The sequence below is a fragment of the Lactuca sativa genome, chromosome 8 (genome assembly GCF_002870075.4).
Source record: "Lactuca sativa cultivar Salinas chromosome 8, Lsat_Salinas_v11, whole genome shotgun sequence".
In the NCBI taxonomy this organism is placed as follows: Eukaryota; Viridiplantae; Streptophyta; class Magnoliopsida; order Asterales; family Asteraceae; genus Lactuca; species Lactuca sativa.
This window is the reverse complement of record NC_056630.2, coordinates 276,048,370-276,065,625: the sequence shown is the minus strand read 5'-3', so window position 1 is coordinate 276,065,625 and position 17,256 is coordinate 276,048,370. Positions and strand designations below refer to the sequence as shown.

The following is a 17,256-nucleotide window of genomic DNA, read 5'->3' as shown; positions in this document are numbered from 1 at the left end:
GCAAAATCTAACCGTGAAAGAATGGATTTCGATCGCATTTCTCGAAGATTAGATTCTTGAGCTACTACTTAGAGTTAGAATTAGATTGCTAAGAAAGATGTATTGACATAGTTTTTTAATGAATTGCATTGTAAGGACAAAATTTTTCCCCAATAAAATAAATTTTGATTTTTATATTATTTATTTATCCTTGCAATGGCGTATATGAAAAATTGATGTTTGAATATTTCTATTAGCAATAATGGAGTTGATTCTTAATTATGTTGTTTATGGAAATGTCGAGAATTTACCAAATAGGGAGAGTTTCTCATCGCCCAAAGTTTCAATTGGACAGAAATTTGGAATCCTGCAACTTGGTTGGACGATGAATGAGAAATCTCATATTTGGAAATTAGACTAATTCATTGACAAAGTGTAAAGTGAAGGACTTGGAGATCGAATACACAAAGTTGCGTGTTGATCAAGTCCACCATAAGAGTAACAAAGATATTTGTCATGATTTACTAAAGGTTTAGTAAATATGATTATACTTACAAGATTAAGTGTAATTCTGAATTGATTGAAAAAGTTTAAATCAATAGCAGAACGAATAAGAAGAATCAAGTAGGCAGAAAAATAAAAGTTTCTCCATTCTAAGAAGAAGGGAGAGTAGCTTTTATGCTTTATGATAGGTCTTAATGATTAAGAACCATATCTCAATTGATCCTCTAAGTGAGTCTTAGTACAATTTTATGTCTAAGAAGAGGAATCAAGAATTGAAGAAATGGTTAAATCAAAAAGTCAATCATACTTCGTTCCAAAACAAGTCTTAAAGTTAAGATTGTGACATTGAGTGAAAAGTATTAAAGGTTTATAACATTCATCAAATGTGGAAAGTTGTGATGTCTTGGATAAGACAAAGACCAACTAAGACCAATTTATGAAGTATTTTGATAAAAACTACATTAACTCTTGAATATTTGTTAAGAAATGTTTTGACAAGAGAATCTTATACGTCAAGGAGTAAGTGGGAGTTTTAATGGTCTTGAAAGGTTTCAAGAACAAATCAAATAAACCTTATTGATCATCACTAGCACACGAGTTGACGTTTACAACCTATCGTGTTGACATTATTTTGTTTCTATGCCAATCCAATCGAGTTAATTATGCATGTGAGTTCTATTAGTTCTCATTTTGAACGCATAAGAGGCAAAGCACCTTAATCAATGAAAGGTACATTGATAGGAAAGGGTGAGCTGCTTAACTAATTGGAAGACATGGTAGGCAGCTGTGCTACCATAAGGCAAGAAATCAAGATTAAGAAAGTTCGGTCCATATGAGTTTGAATTTGTCGTAAACTTTAGTTTTGACAAATTCACATGGATAGGAACACATACACCGTTTAAATCTAAGTGTCATAAGATTTCCTCCTTCATTAAATGATTGTGAGGAAATGCTTTCAATAAGAAAGATTTTAAGAAGATAGTGACTGTATCCCTTTCCATAATTTGAATTGTGAGGTTTGGCAATTGTTTACACACACATATGAACTATCTAAGGCAAAGGTGTATAAGTTCAAGAAGCCTTGATAAAAGATTATCAAAGCATTAAGTATTAGAAACATGGACTTAAGAAATTCAATAAGCATTGTTTTTCTGAAAGTTAAGATGTTTATGAATACATGTCGAAGCTAGTGGGAGCATAAGTGTTATGTTTTATAATAATCATCATGATAGTGGGAGCATAAAAGTTATGATTGTATGATTATTAAGGAAAGTATTGTAAGGTTAGCAATATTAATTATAGAAAACAAGAGTCATACTTTGCAAAGTCGCAATAGTTAATGAATTGTTTTGCTATAATTAAGGGAGAGAATGTTATGCTTCATTTCAAATCTAAAGGTTTAGGTTGAGAAATGTTAATAAATTTAGTCAAAGGTACATAGTGTGTTCTTAAAATTTCGATTATGATTACGGCATTCCTCTTCATAATTCGAATATTGAGAACATAGCAAATAAAACATTGTGCGTCGTGTCCCATATGCTTCGGGTATAGGATCGATTGCAAATGCTTTGATGTTTGACCATTTTAAAATTTTCCAAATGTCGAGCGCATTTAGAGGGAAAAGGGACTAGAATTGGTTTTGGACTAAAATAATTAAACAACTATCAAAGGACAATCCAAAGTTCGACGAGGATTGGTCGCTTGTGAGTAGTTGGAAGTACAGTATTGGAAAATATGGAAATGTCTCCATATTGGATGGACAATATCGACATTATTATGAATAGAAAAGATTCTATTAAGAATGAGTTGTCATATGGAAAATATGGAAACGTGTCCATATGGGGAATTGAATATTGAAAACCTATGACTAGATTAGAAACTTTTATGCAAACGGATGTTCAAAGGAATGTTCTTTGAGTTAGAAACATCATATCTGAGGAATTGTCTTGTAACAATCTCCGATAGAGGACTTTGTAATATCATTGGCAACAGTCTTCGTGACTTTGGTGCAGTGACATTACGAAAGTATTATTGCATAGAATGTTAGAATCTAGCATATTTTATAAGTAACAAGAATTTAATATTCTCACACTTATGAAAAAGGATTTGGAGTTATGAAATGAGAATGATTGGAAATGTGTTCAATTTGATCTATTTCACAAAGTAAGAACCATAGGAAAACATTGTGTGCATGCTAGGAGCATGGGACAAGTGTTGTAATTCAAGTAAGAAGTTGATTACCCGAAACGACAAATAATGAGTAATCAATATGGTGATAAATAAAAGGTGTTTTATTTATGCTCAAAAGTTTGAGGCCATATGGGATTAGTATTATTCTTGTGTTTCACTTTGCATGTTTTGACTTCCTGAATAATTTAATTGGTTAAGAACAGTCAGATTATTCAAACGGGCCACAGTCGTTCATATGTTGGAAGTAGGTATGAATGAAGACTGTCGTGAATTGGTGTGTGGATTGTCTAAAAGGGTATTAGACATAAGCAAATGTTTGTTGCAACGTTCATGAGTGCTTATGAATATGATTTGAGCATTGGATTAAACCCACGCTCACTTGGATCACTCCATGAGATTGTATCACGAGTGATTAGTGAGACGATAACATCTTATATTCTTGAAACCGAGATGTGTGAGTTGTATCTTGCAAATCGGTTACACATTGATAATATGTAAATGCACTAGTAACTTGGTGTTATAAAACATATTGTTATTTGTGATTTGGTTAGTGAGTGCAAGCAAGCATTGTATCAAAGTTTATCTGTTCCTTTTATCCAAAGTAGGATAAAAGCGATATCTTTTGGGCCCATCGATGATTTAGTGATGACAAACATAAATGCTCGGTCGGGCTAGGGCTAATTTGATTTCTTCAAATTAGTCAGTCGTCATAAATCGGAAATCGAGATATAGTACAAAGAGAATGATTTGAAATCATATCTCATATGATATCTAGAATGGAGGAATATATGATCCCTTATCTAAGGACTTGTTGATATGCATATTCATGAACGTACGAGCTTAGAAGATCATATGAATTATTTGTAAATTGCTTGTTAGTTTAATTCTTGATCATTATATGTTTAATGGAATTAATAGTTTGTCCTCAAGTTATGGATTACCAAAAGTCATTCTTTTAAAGTCCATTATTAAACACATAGGTTACATAAAATGAAAAGTCACTCATTTTATTACATCATTAACTCAAAGATGAAAAGTTTTGAAAGTTACAAAACCTGCCCTCAAGTTTTGGAACATGTAAAGTCACTTTTAATACTTTAGTTCCAACTCCTAGATTTTTAAAAGTTAAAAATCAACCTTTATACTTTATAATATTATAAGTTAATATATATATATATATATATATATATATATATATATATATGTATGTGTGTGTGTGTATGTATAAGAGCAAGTCATCTTACCATTAGTAGGCCTCATTCACGAAGCCGGTCTATAAGGGGGGTATAAGCTTACTGCCTATAAAATGGCAGTTTAACGGGTGTCCACTCTCACCCACCGCTTCCTTGACTGGTGGAGGGTCGTTAGCCGAACGGGGTAGGACAAGGACTATAATTCTCCCTTCATTAAAAGTGTTAATGATAAATACTAGGTAACTAAACTCTTAGTAATACCCAATCTTAGTTACTTAGGAAAATGTGAATTTGGTGCTAACCCATGAAATTACACTTTACACTTTGTTTAAGTCGGTTAGTGGAGCGTGTGTGGTTAACCGGCACACTAGCTTGATTTAACAAGGTAGGAAAAGGGTAACTTAATGTTTATCATAGTATCGGTGGAGCGTGGTGGTTAATCGACACATCGATTGAGGGGTAAAAATTAAGGGTACCAAGTATAGCATGGTTATTCACACCTTGTTTTGTGATCCTTGACATCCCAGTCACAAAACCCGAAGGGCACACTCGAGATTGAAACATGCCATTGAAAGTTCAATGAATCTCAAAAGATCTAGGAGTTTCAAATCCAATTAAAACCTAATAATTTATTTCGTTTTTCATGGTGGAAATTGGTGAATCGTCATTCACCTACCTTCAAATATTTTATAGCCTGGATTACGACATCCCTCTTCCAAGTTATAAAATATTGTGTTGGGTCCTAGCCTTAATATTTCATATTGGGTGTTATATTAAGGATTTAAATCAACTAACTTGAATTTCTCCCTTTGTAGATGTCTGGTTCAGATAACAATGATCTTCCAAACCTTATGGAACAAGCTATCCTAATGAAGATGACTTCCTGATTTTGGCTCATGGAAATCATACTTCTCTTCCTCCTCCTCCTCCTCCTCCAAATATTCTCCCTGACCCACAAGCTCAAAGACTTGAAAATTTCAAAATCACTCAAGCCCTGCTTGCAATGAAACATGAAAATGGAAGACCTGTGTGTACTCATGTCTTAGGAATGAAGTCACACATTGACAGGTTGAGAATGTTGGGTGTCATTATCCCAAGGAAGTTGGCTATTGGCTGGGTCCTTCAGTCACTTCCTGAGTCATATAGTAAGTTTATTAAAGACTATTATGTGATAGATCACAACATGACCCTGTTAGATCTTTCTTATTTGCTTATTGCTGCTAAATCAGAAATGATTTGGCACAATAGTCAGGCAAATATGGGTGGAAGGTCTACTTCTCAAACTTTCATGGACATGGAAAATGGTAACATTGGAAGTCCAGAAAAGCTTTCTTTTCCCACTGGAAAGGGATCGACCTTGGTCAACCCGGTTGACCGGAAGGTAAAGAGAAAGTCTAACTCTAGAATAGCCTTTTGTACAATTCCTGAAGATTCTATATGCTTTCATTGTGAAGAAAAAGGGCATTGGAAGTGAAGCTGCCCGAGCTACCTGAAGGATTTGAAAGGAATCAAAAAGTTGGACTCTGATTCAGGTAAGTCCACTATCTGACTTTTTTAAGTTCCTAATTGTAGAGTATCAATACATGATGTGACTAAATTACATTTTGATGTTTGGCAGGATCAAGCAAAGGAAAGGAAACTTAAAGAAAGAGTATGCTGAATCTGATCGCGAAGATGGATTTCTATCGCATGGTTGAAGATCAGATTTTTGAGCTACTACTTAGGGGTTATGATAGATTGCTAGGAAATATGTAACATCATAATTTTCATTTAAAGTTGCATTGTAAGGAAAAGTTTTTCCGCATTTTTGTTATAAATAAATAAAAATTTGATTTTATTTTAGTTTATATCTCCTTGCAAGGACTTTTATTGAAAATTGATCTTTATATGTTTCTAGCAATAATGGAAAAGTGAATATGATTCTTTCGTTTGTGGTAGTGTCTAAATTTACCAAATAAGGAAAGCTTCTCATCACCCAAGTTTTCAGTTGGATAGAAACTTGGAATCATACAAGTTGTAGAGTATGATGAATGAGAACTTTCAGCTTTGGATAATTAAGACCAGTTCCTTGTTCACATGTATATGTGAGTCAAGTGAAGGACGAAGGGATCATGTACACATGCTTGTGCACTGATCAAGGTCCACCACAAAAGTTTGATAAGACTATTCGTCATGATTTACTAAGGTTTAGTAAATATGGTTATACTTACAAGTTTAAGTATAATTCTGAAACATTGAAAAACATTTCAGTGTATGGCAGGACGGATGAGAAGAATCAAATTAGGCAGAAGGATACAGGTTTCTCAAATCTGAAAAGATGGGAGAGTACGGGAGAGTACTTTAGTTTCATGTTTTGTGTTCATCTTAATGATTAAGATATCATGTCACAATTGGTCCTCTAAAGACATCTTAGTGCATTCATATGGCTAAGAAGAGGAATCAAGAATTGCTGAAATGGTTAAATCAAGAATATGAGTCATACTTCGTTCCAAAAAAAAAACAATTCTTAGAGTCATACTTGTAACATCCCAAATTTCGAGTCCAAAAATTTCATTTTAATTAACTGAGTATAAAAAAAAATTCATAAGAAAACTACGTAGAAATATATCATTTCGTAAATCAACATATCATGTCTGAAAACCCAAATCATAAAATAGCAACATGTCAGAGTACAATACCAGAATATCTCAAGTGCGGAAAATCAATGCGTGTGTGTATGATGTGTTGCTACCGCGCCGGCTCCTTCCCCTTCGCTGAAGAGGTACCTGAAACCAAAACTGTAAACTATAAGCACGAAGCTTAGGGAGTTCCCCCAACATACCACATACCATACAATCACATAGCATACATACTGCCGGGAAATTCTGGGGTGCCCGACTTACCCGGTACGACCATTCTGGGGTGCCGACCTACCTGGTACGGCCATTATGGGGTGCTGAGCTACCCATGTCAAGCCATTCTGGGGTGTTGACCAACCCGTGTCAAGCCATTCTAGGGTGCTGACCTACCCGTCGGTCCTAACAACCGACCCTCGGGGACTATTCCACCCCTACTGCTACTATCACATATAATGCCAACATATAAACATATCATCACATACTGTCATACATATCTGGGGTGCCTGACCTACCCTTTGGTCCTAACAACCGAACTCTACTACTATCACATATAACATATCAAGCCAGCATATAACATATCAGGTAGTAGCAAAACTAGATGATATCACAAAGACGATCATCTAACATACAACTCCTACTGGTGGGCCGACATTGTGGCCATAGACCCACCGCTACTGGAAGGTAACTCACCTTGAACAAGTAGCTGCTGATAATCAGCATGGGAAATCTCTGTCTGCTGATGCTCCGAAAATCCTCCGGCTATAATCACCACAAAAACACCTAGTCAGAGTCTGATATCTATTCTTAGGGTAAAATAACCATTTTACCCCTGACCAAGTCAACATCAAAGTCAACTTCCAGTTGACCCGACTCGCCGAGTTGGGCCGCCAACTTGTCGAGTCCCTATCCTTTCATCTGTCCTTCTTCACGCCTCTACTCGTCGAGTTTGGCAATGACTCGAAAAGTTCTCCTTCTAAAACAACCCCGAATGAACCTTCATCCGACTCGCCGAGTTGTATGAACAACTCGCCGAGTTCATCTCCATCCTATGAACAAGTCTTGCCCTCGACTCGCCGAGTTGTATGAACAACTCGTCGAGTTCATCTTTAAGAGTTGGGAGATTGCCTTGGACTCGCCGAGTCTATTCATGCACTCGTCGAGTCCTATGAACTTCAGGACTATGGCTTATCCCAATACGTTGGGTCATTCCCCCGGACCCTCTAAAACCTTTCCAGCACTGCACTGGGTCTCTTTGACCCATAACTGAAAAGGGGAGTCTAACCTCGGACTCGCCGAGTCCCAAGAACAACTCGCCGAGTCGATACCGTCCAAGTCTATTTCTTCGATTTTTGGTGTACAACTCTTGTCCAAATGATAGATCTAGGTCCCTAAACTCGATCTAGCACGTAAAGTTATGAACTTTACATGCATGCATTGGAATTTGAGCCTAAAAGGCTCTAAAAGAGACTCTTAAGTTGCATGGGGTCTTCCATGGGTGCAAAAGCAGCCCTTTTCTGCCTTGTAACTCCTTCATGGACCTAGATCCGAAGCCTCAATCCCCAACCATGCTTGCAACCATGGTTGGTTACAAAGAATGGCTTATAAAAGCCCTAAATCTCCCCAAAAAGGGATCTAGAAAATGAACAAGCAAGGTATCGACTTTATACCTTCTAGGAACTGCAAATGATGCACAAACTTGAACTCCCTTGGTCTTCTCTTGATTCCTATAGGCTTTTCCTTCTTCTTTGAGTTCAAAATCGCCAAAAAGCACCACAGATGACTTAGCTCTTTACACAAACAGTTGGGGTTTGCTATGGGGGGTTTCTGGAAGCAATTGGGACGAAGGGTGGCTGGATGAGATGCTTAAATAAGGTGCAAACCCTTAGATTAGGGTTTTTTCCAGTCAGAGTCTACTCGTCGAGTCTGGGAGCCGACTCAACGAGTCCGTCATTTAAATCCTGTATCAAATCCGCTTCTACTCGACGAGTTGGGCCTTCAACTTGCCGAGTCCCAGGCCAAAAATGCAAAATACTTAAATAGAATACATACTAGGAACCAGGTGCTACAATACTCCAAGATTGTAACTTGAGTGACATATCTTAAAGAAAGGTTTATAACACTAGTCAAATGTGAGAGTAACGTGTATCCCACTCTTGTACATTTGAAATTGGTAAGTTGTGATGTTTTGGATAAAATAGAGACCAACTTAAGGCCAAATGTGTGAAGTGTATGACATAACTAATGTTTAGACAAACATAGTGTGCATACTTGGAGTATGGCATGACTAGTGTTTAGAAAAACATAGTGTACATGATTGGAGCATGGGACAACTATTGTTTTAATCAAAGTATAAAGTTGATAGTTTGAAACAGTATGCAATGAATGATTGGTAATCAATATGGTGATAAATAAAAGGTGTTTTATTTATATTCATAAGTTCTGAGACCATATTGGATTCGATTATTCTTGTGTTTCTCCTTGCATGTTTTGACTTCCAGAATAACTAAATCGCTCTTCCTGAATGACTAAGTTATTCAAACCATCCACAGTTGGTCATATGTTGGAAGTAGATATGAATCAAGATTGTCATGGGTTGGATTGTAGAGGTCTAAGATGTTAGACAAAGTGGTGCTACAACACTCATGAGTGCTCATAAGTTATGAGTATTGGATTCAACCCACGCTCACTGGTATCACTTCATGGAATTTATCTTGAGTGATCGTGAGACGGTAATATCATATAAGTCTTCAAACCTAGAGATATGACTTGTTGCCTATAAGTTGGTTGCTCATTGATCGTACGAAACCGCATTGGTAACTCGATGTTATAAAATGTGCCTTTGTGTATGATTCAACAAGTAGAAGAACAAGCATATGAGTCAAAGTTTATCTGTTACTTCTTGATTAGAAGCAATATCTGGGCCCCTCGATGATTTTGTGTTGACCCATGTACCGGGCCTGGTCAGAACTAAGTTGATCTGTTCACTTAAGTTCTATGTCAAACAAATCGGAAATCGGGAAACAAACTACTGGACAATAAGTAAGACATTGTTCCATGTATTTTTCCGAATGATATCTAGAACAGAGGATTATATGATCACTTATCTTAAATGTAATATCATTGTCATCTCAGTTCTGCGAAGACCTTGAAAGAGCGACGATTGCTGATCGGTTCCTGAAGTTATTCTTGCAGATATAGTTCTTAGACTTATCCATGTGGGAGACTGTTGGATTACGTGTCTAAGTTCATAACTATTCTGGGATGTATTTGAACTGATCAACATGGTCCATTTGGGTTGCATGGTGATGTGCACAAAAGTACTCACTAATTCTAATATTTATAACCTAACAAACTTAACTAACTATGCACTTATAGGCAGTGTACCTAGTCAGATTACAGTATAGCTTGGGTAAGTCGGGTGTTGATCACAGGGAACGGTGTTCTAATTAATTTACTTACTATTAAATTAACCTAATTTATTAACAAGTTTAAAAGGGTTTTTATCTGGTTTTACAAGATCAGATGAACTTAAATCGAATTCAATAAATAAAAACACACTCTTGTTTAGTTTGAATCCACTTCTCCCTTATGGCTAGCTAATGATTACAGATTATTAAGTTGGTTTTTAGTTGTATTAGTAATTTAGTTCTAACTTACCAATAATTAACTAATTCATGTCAAACCATGTATGTTCACACATAATTAAACACAGAACTAATTATGAATGTAAATATGCTATGTAAGATTTGTGTATAAACGCAATTATGATCACAATACACGTTCTTTAGCACAGCTAAGCTTTATTTAGTCTAATTACTAACTAAGATTGGTCAATCCTAGCTCTAACAATTCAATGTTCACTAAATTATTAGGTAAACAGGTTCATGCAGTTTAATGGTCACTAAGCTACACAGAACAGGCAATCAAGCAATTAGATAAACAAATAATAGCATGCTAGGTTATACAAATCGAACACAAGCAATTTTTACCAACTAAACTTAATCCATAAGCATATAACTATTCATAAGTTTAAAGTTTCATCTAGCTAAACAAGAGTAGCTAGATTCAGTTGCTCATCATAGCAACTAAACCAACACAGCTAAAAATAATGAAAGACATGTTTTTATTTAACTAAAATATAAACCTTTACTCCTTTTGGTGTTGAAAACCCTCTTCCTGAATCTTTCTTTTGCTCTTAATCGTCTCCTGGAACTCTTTTCTTCTGCCAAAAGCTTCTCCCTTTCGTAATAATCAGGAGGAATTATATAATCCTCAAAAACCCGCGCCACGTCGTGGCCAGATGTGCCACGTCGTGGGCTTCAAGTAATCCGTATCCTTCAAGGAAATCCTCCGCGTCGCGATGTCTATCTTCTGGAACACCCGTGCCACGTCGTGGGCTTCATCGCCACGTCGTGAATTAAGTGTTTATCGTGAATTTATTATTTTCTTGTCTTTCAAGCCTCCCATGTTCCACATTTTGGCACTTTTGGTCCCTCTCTTCGAAAATCCTTTATATTGACTGAAAATAACAATTTAAAATTATAAGTATCATTATTCTAAACATATTACCAATTTATTAATAAAAATGTATTTAAATATTGCCTAAAAATAAGTATAAATATGGCAATATCAAAATACCCCACACTTAGGCTTTGCTTGCCCTCAAGCAAATTTAAACTTAATTCTTAATTACTAACACCACACAGAACAATCCGACTCTAGTTCAGCCATTATTCCAAGACCTCAACGCATGCATTTGTGTCTAAAATTCTCCTAAAGTATCCCCCATACTTTAAATACTCACAATCTTCATAAACACTCGCCCACTTTTTCCGAACAATGCTCATTTTATGCAATCCTCCGAATCCATCCGCAGAAAACCTCCTTATCCTCAAGGTATTTTTAGTTGAGCAACCTAAGCATACATAATCTAGAATTACAATCATTGATACCACTATGGAGCTCTTTTGGAATTCTTCACTTCTTTGACATTTGATCTTTGATTTCTTTGAATTCACCACCTTATTTGATTTGATTTCTGGTATCTTCAACTTTTTTGAATTTCTTGGAATTTTGATCTTTTGATCTTCACTATATTTGCTCCAAAATTCTTCAAACTTTTTGGTAATTTCTCTCTCTTTTTTTACATGTAACTCACTTTTTTTTCACTCAATACCTACATGCTTAAGCAGAAGCGCTCAACCTCAACCTTTATCGGTTAATGATAATAATTTTCCTGGATACATTTCAGGTTTAGGCTGCTAAACATATTGCATCCCTCAAACCAAGCGGGGTTATGTTTTTGTTCCATGATTTCACTAAAATAAGGGAGGCCACAAATGCACTATAACGTATATTGGCTCAACTAAACATTTGAACTTTCATCGGATCATCCCACATAATACTAGAATTTTATAAGTCACATTATTATTACTAGATTCAATTATTAAAAATTCAAAATTTTCAAAATTTTCAATTTTTTCACTATCAAATTCTATGATTATCTAGCAATTTACTTTTTCTACCAATTTACTTTTTCTACCCCTACCCCACACTTATTTCATATAATGCATAAAAATAAATCCAAATTAAAGAAAAGGGAGAAAAAGGAACATACTCCCCTGGGATAGTGGCGTGAGCATCTCCAAAAGTGTGGAAAACGTGCGTCTTGAATATGGACTCCAAAAATAGAAACTCGGTGTAGAACTGTGTGAATATGTAAATAAACCACGAACATGACTCAAAACTTCAATTCTTCAAAGTGGGTATTTGTAAGGAAAAATGTGGGCAATGATAAACTGGGACACGTCGTGGCAGGTAACTGGCCACGTCGTGATATGGGATGAAAGCGCGAACACCAAAATGCTGAATTTCTGCAAACTGCAAGAACGCCACGACGTGGCGTAAGGATTCCATGTCGTGGAAACTGAGAATCAGCAGAAAATGGCTTATTTGTTTTATTTACTCTAGCAACTTTGACCAATGGCTAACTGGTTTCAGACGCTTCTATGAAAATATATTTCCCAACTGTAACCTCTCTCCTAGTAATATACCCCACACTTATCTTGAATTGTGGGCTCCAACTCATGACTCTAAGCTTCCTTGACTCGACAAACACAACTCTAGAGTTACCCTTATATGCTCCTTAGAATTCCAATGGTAATCTGAAAAATGGAACAACCCAAAAAGAAATAAAAAGTAACATCATAGTTTAAGAATGTTTTACATTACACACCAAATTCAAACATAAACAAAAAAAACTACTCAAAAACAAAACAAAAGAAAAAGAAGTAAAATCAATCATCATCTTGATCTTGTGCTCCACTTGGCCCTGCCCCGTCATCCTGCGGACGCCATAACTCCTCCCATGTTGGAAAATAAGGATATTGTGGTGACATAGAAGGTGGTCGGGTCACACCCAAATGCGAATGAATACCCTCAGTAAGCTGGGTATGGTAAATGGCATGCCCCCGTAGATTATCTAAATACGTTCCCACCCGACTCTGAAAAGGGTCGGTGGGCACTCCCTGCACACACTGCGAAGCAGTACGCTCTCTCTCGACTTCACCTCTAGCCAGCACATTCCGACGCCACAGTCTGGCTGGTGGTTGCTGTCCTGGCTGCACCTCCTCTTGCTCGTCATTTATCGGCGGTATAACAAAATGACCCCCGATATTCACCACCGCCCGCATAACACCCAAGACTTGAATGGTCAAGTCTGTGTCCGGGAATCGAGTAAGATTCCTCACAAAGTCATGGGTCAAAATATGATATGACCTAGCCAAGCGAGTAACCAAATGCCCCCCCAGTAATCGGGCTCCCGGGCCTAGAATTGACCGCTTTCTTCCCCATGAACCTCGCCAACATATACGGTAAATCACAGCAAACTCCCGGGGTAATAAGAGTCCATAAATAAAATAGATTCTGAATGGGGACTTTATCACCATGATGCTTGTGATTTATTGAAAAAGTGATAAGGCGGTGTAAAAATCGGAAAACCGGATTCCGAATTTATGACTCACTCGAGTCACGAGTGTTGTACTCATGGTTAGAAATGCCCCGCCAGAACTGCACATCCAAAGTACCGGGAGCAAAATCTCGAACACATCCAAGGAGGAACGGAATGAAAAATGGAGATTGCGTCTCCACTTCTATATAGAGCCCCATACGCCAAGGAAATTCCCGAAGACTACACTCTCGATATACACCACCCAAACGAAACACAAGTGCCCGGTTGTAGGTAAAATCAATAGTGCGTTCCTTGAAGCATACGGTAGAGAAAAACTCTACTGACAATTCCCGGTACACGGGTTCTTGAATGGCAAATAAATTCCTCCACCCATGACAAGTGAAAGAAAATTGATCTCCAACATAAGTCTTCGACCAATAACGTTCCAACTCAGCTACCATTCCCACTCCACCAAGCCATCCCCAATCAATAATTGGGGCTATTGCAAACTCCCTATTATACAGCCATCCAAGCCGATTCTCGTAAGTAGTTAGCAACGGTCGGGGAATGTTTTGAGGAAACTGGTATAAGGGATGTATGCTTGCTACATCTATCAGGTTTTCCTCCTGTGGAACAGCTCGTCGTGGTCGCATTTCTGCATACAAAAGCAAACCAAAGCAGCAAACATCCAAAGCATTAAAACATATTAAACGAGTCTGCCAGAAGTCAGGACGTGGCCAGGCTACGCCACGTCGTAGGCCGCAGTCGCTAACATCTTCTGGATAGGTCATTTTATAAGCGATTTCTACCAAAATTAGTGCTTGGGGTTTGTTCCTATGGACATTTAAATGACATGCAATCTAAAATCAACCACTAGATTCAACCAATTTCGTGAATCATACAAACCCTAATCATGAAAACTTCAAATTGGAAGAACTAACTACAAAATAATGAGTAAAACACATACCATGTAGATTAATTGGCAAGATCTTGCAAGGAAATTGGAAGTAGATTAAGAAATTGGCTGTGGGGTTATGATGTTCCCGTTCGTGCGACAGTCTCCAAGTAGGGAATGAGAATTATCGGTCAAAGGGTTTTAAGGAAATGGTCCCCCCTGATTTTTAAAGGCCACGACGTGGCTGACTATGCCCATGTCGTGGACCTTAAGTCTGCTTTATAGTCCCGTGTTTTCATTTCGACCCACGACGTGGCTGGCTATGCCCACGTCGTGGAAATTGCCAAATGCAAAATTTTAATAAAGTCTAACATATTAACTAATTACTTTGCATTTCATTCATTATTTAAAGTTCCCCACAACTAATTCTTTACCAATTATCAGTTTTTAGATGATGAATTGATGTCTTTCCTAATTAAAAGAAAAGAAAATGCAAACCAAACTCGGGTTGCCTCCCGAGAAGCGCTTCTTTTTTTTCTTGGAGTCTTGAGCCGGACTCTGTGCCTTCTACGTTGAATCTTTGGAAGAGTCTACCACCAGGATCTTTTGTTCCTTGAACCGCAGTTTGTAAGCTTGAACTCGTCTTTTATACGCCTTCTTGGAATTCTCCTGTTTAGCCTTTCCTTCTTCTTCAAGCTTGCGTTTTGTGCCCTTCGTTTGTTCCTTGCACTCCATAGCATTCTCCTCTTCTTTCACCACCGGCCTTGTTACTCTTGAAGTGACCTCCTCTTCATCACTTGTTATCTCCTCATCCTCTTTACTCACCCCAAGAAGGCGGACTCTTGTAAGCTATGACTTCAATCAAATACGGAACAGATGCCCTTGGTTTTGTCCTTTTGACTTGATGAACTGCCTTTATCTCTTCTTCCATAAGCTTTTCCAGTTCTTCTAGTTCATTCTCTTCATTAATTATGAACACCTCTTCTTTATCTTCTTGAAAGTCATCTTTTATCCCAAAGACTTCTTGTTCATCTCCAACCCTCAAAGTGAGCTTAGACTCGCGGATATCAACAAGGGCTCCAGCAGTGTTAAGCAATGGACGACCAAGGATTATTGGAACATCCGGATCTTCTTTCATGTCCAAGACTACAAAGTCTATTGGAAAAACAAATTTTCCAATTTTCACCAAAATATCCTCCACGTTGCCATGGGGTTGTGTTACCGAACGATTCGCCATGTGAATCTTCATTTTTGTAGCCTTCATCTTCTGAATCTCCAATTTTTGATAAAATGAAAAAGGCATTAGATTAATGCTAGCCCCAAAATCAGCTAAAGCATTAACCTTCATTTTATTCCCAAACTCACATGGAAGAGTGAGGCGTCCAGGATCCCCCATCTTTTTTGGTGTTTCTCCCAATACAGCTTTTGAAGTTTGTTCACTTAGAACCACTGTAGACTGCTTCTTTAATTGCATTCGAATGTTTATCTAGTCTTGCAGTAATTTCTGGTTCTTGGGAGCTTTGGATAAGGACTCGACAAAGGGCGTATTAATTGGGATCCCCTTCACATGCTTTACAAACTCTAAATGCTCCTTCTCCAGTTGACTAAGTGCAGCTCGGGTGGGAAATGGTAAAGGTGGCTGATAAGTTGGAACGGTCTCAAAGGGTTTTTGATCAGGCATGCGCGACGTCGTGGTTAGAGGAGTGCCACGTCGTGGCGAGCCTGGTTCAGCACTTTCTCCATTTTCGATCCTTGATTTCTTGGGCTGCTACCGTTTTTCTTCCAATGCCTCCAGGAACTCAGAGATTGCATCTTCTTCAGTATCGATGGCCATTACGTGAGAATGGGTCTTTACTTCGGGATTCTTCGGGGACAATTTTTCGTGAACTAGAGTGGCTAGTTGACCAAATTGTACTTCAAGGTTTTGGATGGAGGCTTGCTGGTTCTTTATCAAAGTTTGTTGTTCCAAAATGGCGGAATCAGTGGCATCGTGTCTCTTTTCCGAAGCCTCCATAAACTTCATCAAAATGGTCTCTAGGTCAGGTTTCTTCTCGGCCGGTGGCTGCTCCTTTTGATAAAGGCCTCGACCTGTCTGCCTATATTTCTCTTCTTTTTGCTTCTTATACTCTTCATATGGTAGCCACTCCTTCTTCGGTTTCCTCCAGTCCTCATCAAACTTATCCCTGCTAGAGTAGCACACTTGAGCTTTTCTGTTCCCAAATTCATCTACATTGAAGTCCTTGGTCAAGTGTGGACCACTGCATCTCTCGCACCCCACTCTTATGGCATGTATCGACTGTTCCATTTGTGTTATCCTGCGATCCATGTTATTCAACATGGCCATGACAGCTGCAATTTCTTCAGTTTGGGCCCCTCCACCACCTTTGATTCCATCTTTCCTTGGGTTGTGGTATTCGCGAGAGTGTTTCGCGAATTCTTCAATTAGCTCCTTGACCTCCCTTGAATTTTTCTTTGTCAATGGTCCTAGAGAATCAAGGAGTTGTCTTGTCATCACATTGACCCCATCATAAAAAATTGACATCTCTTGCTGCATATTTAGGTCATGTTGAGGGCAATTTCTGAGCAAGCCCTTGTACCGCTCCCATGCTTCGTATAGTGACTCCCCCGGCTGTTTCTCAAAGTTGGCTATTGCCTTCTTGAGTTTGGCTATCTTGGATGGCGGGCAAAACTGGTCCAGGAATTTCTCACGCATTTGAGCCCAAGTGGTGATTGTACCCGGTGGGAGTGCTTTCAACCACTCCCTAGCAGCTCCTTTGAAGGTGATGGGAAGCATCCTAAGCAAGACTGTATTTCTGCTGATATTTGGGACATTGAAGTAATCTGCAATGTCGTTGACTTCATCTAGATGCTTAAAAGCATCCTCATGATCTTTCCCGAAAAATGGGATGTCCTTCAGCGTGGTCAATA

At 37.9% G+C, this 17,256-nt stretch overlaps 1 non-coding gene across 1 annotated transcript; it reads left to right on the top strand.

Annotated features, from left to right (window-relative positions):
* Positions 1 to 16,886: 16,886 nt before the first annotated feature.
* Positions 16,887 to 16,993, top strand: LOC111902127 (small nucleolar RNA R71). The gene has a single exon (XR_002853683.2). It is a non-coding gene; the product is annotated as a small nucleolar RNA R71 (small nucleolar RNA).
* Positions 16,994 to 17,256: the final 263 nt, after the last annotated feature.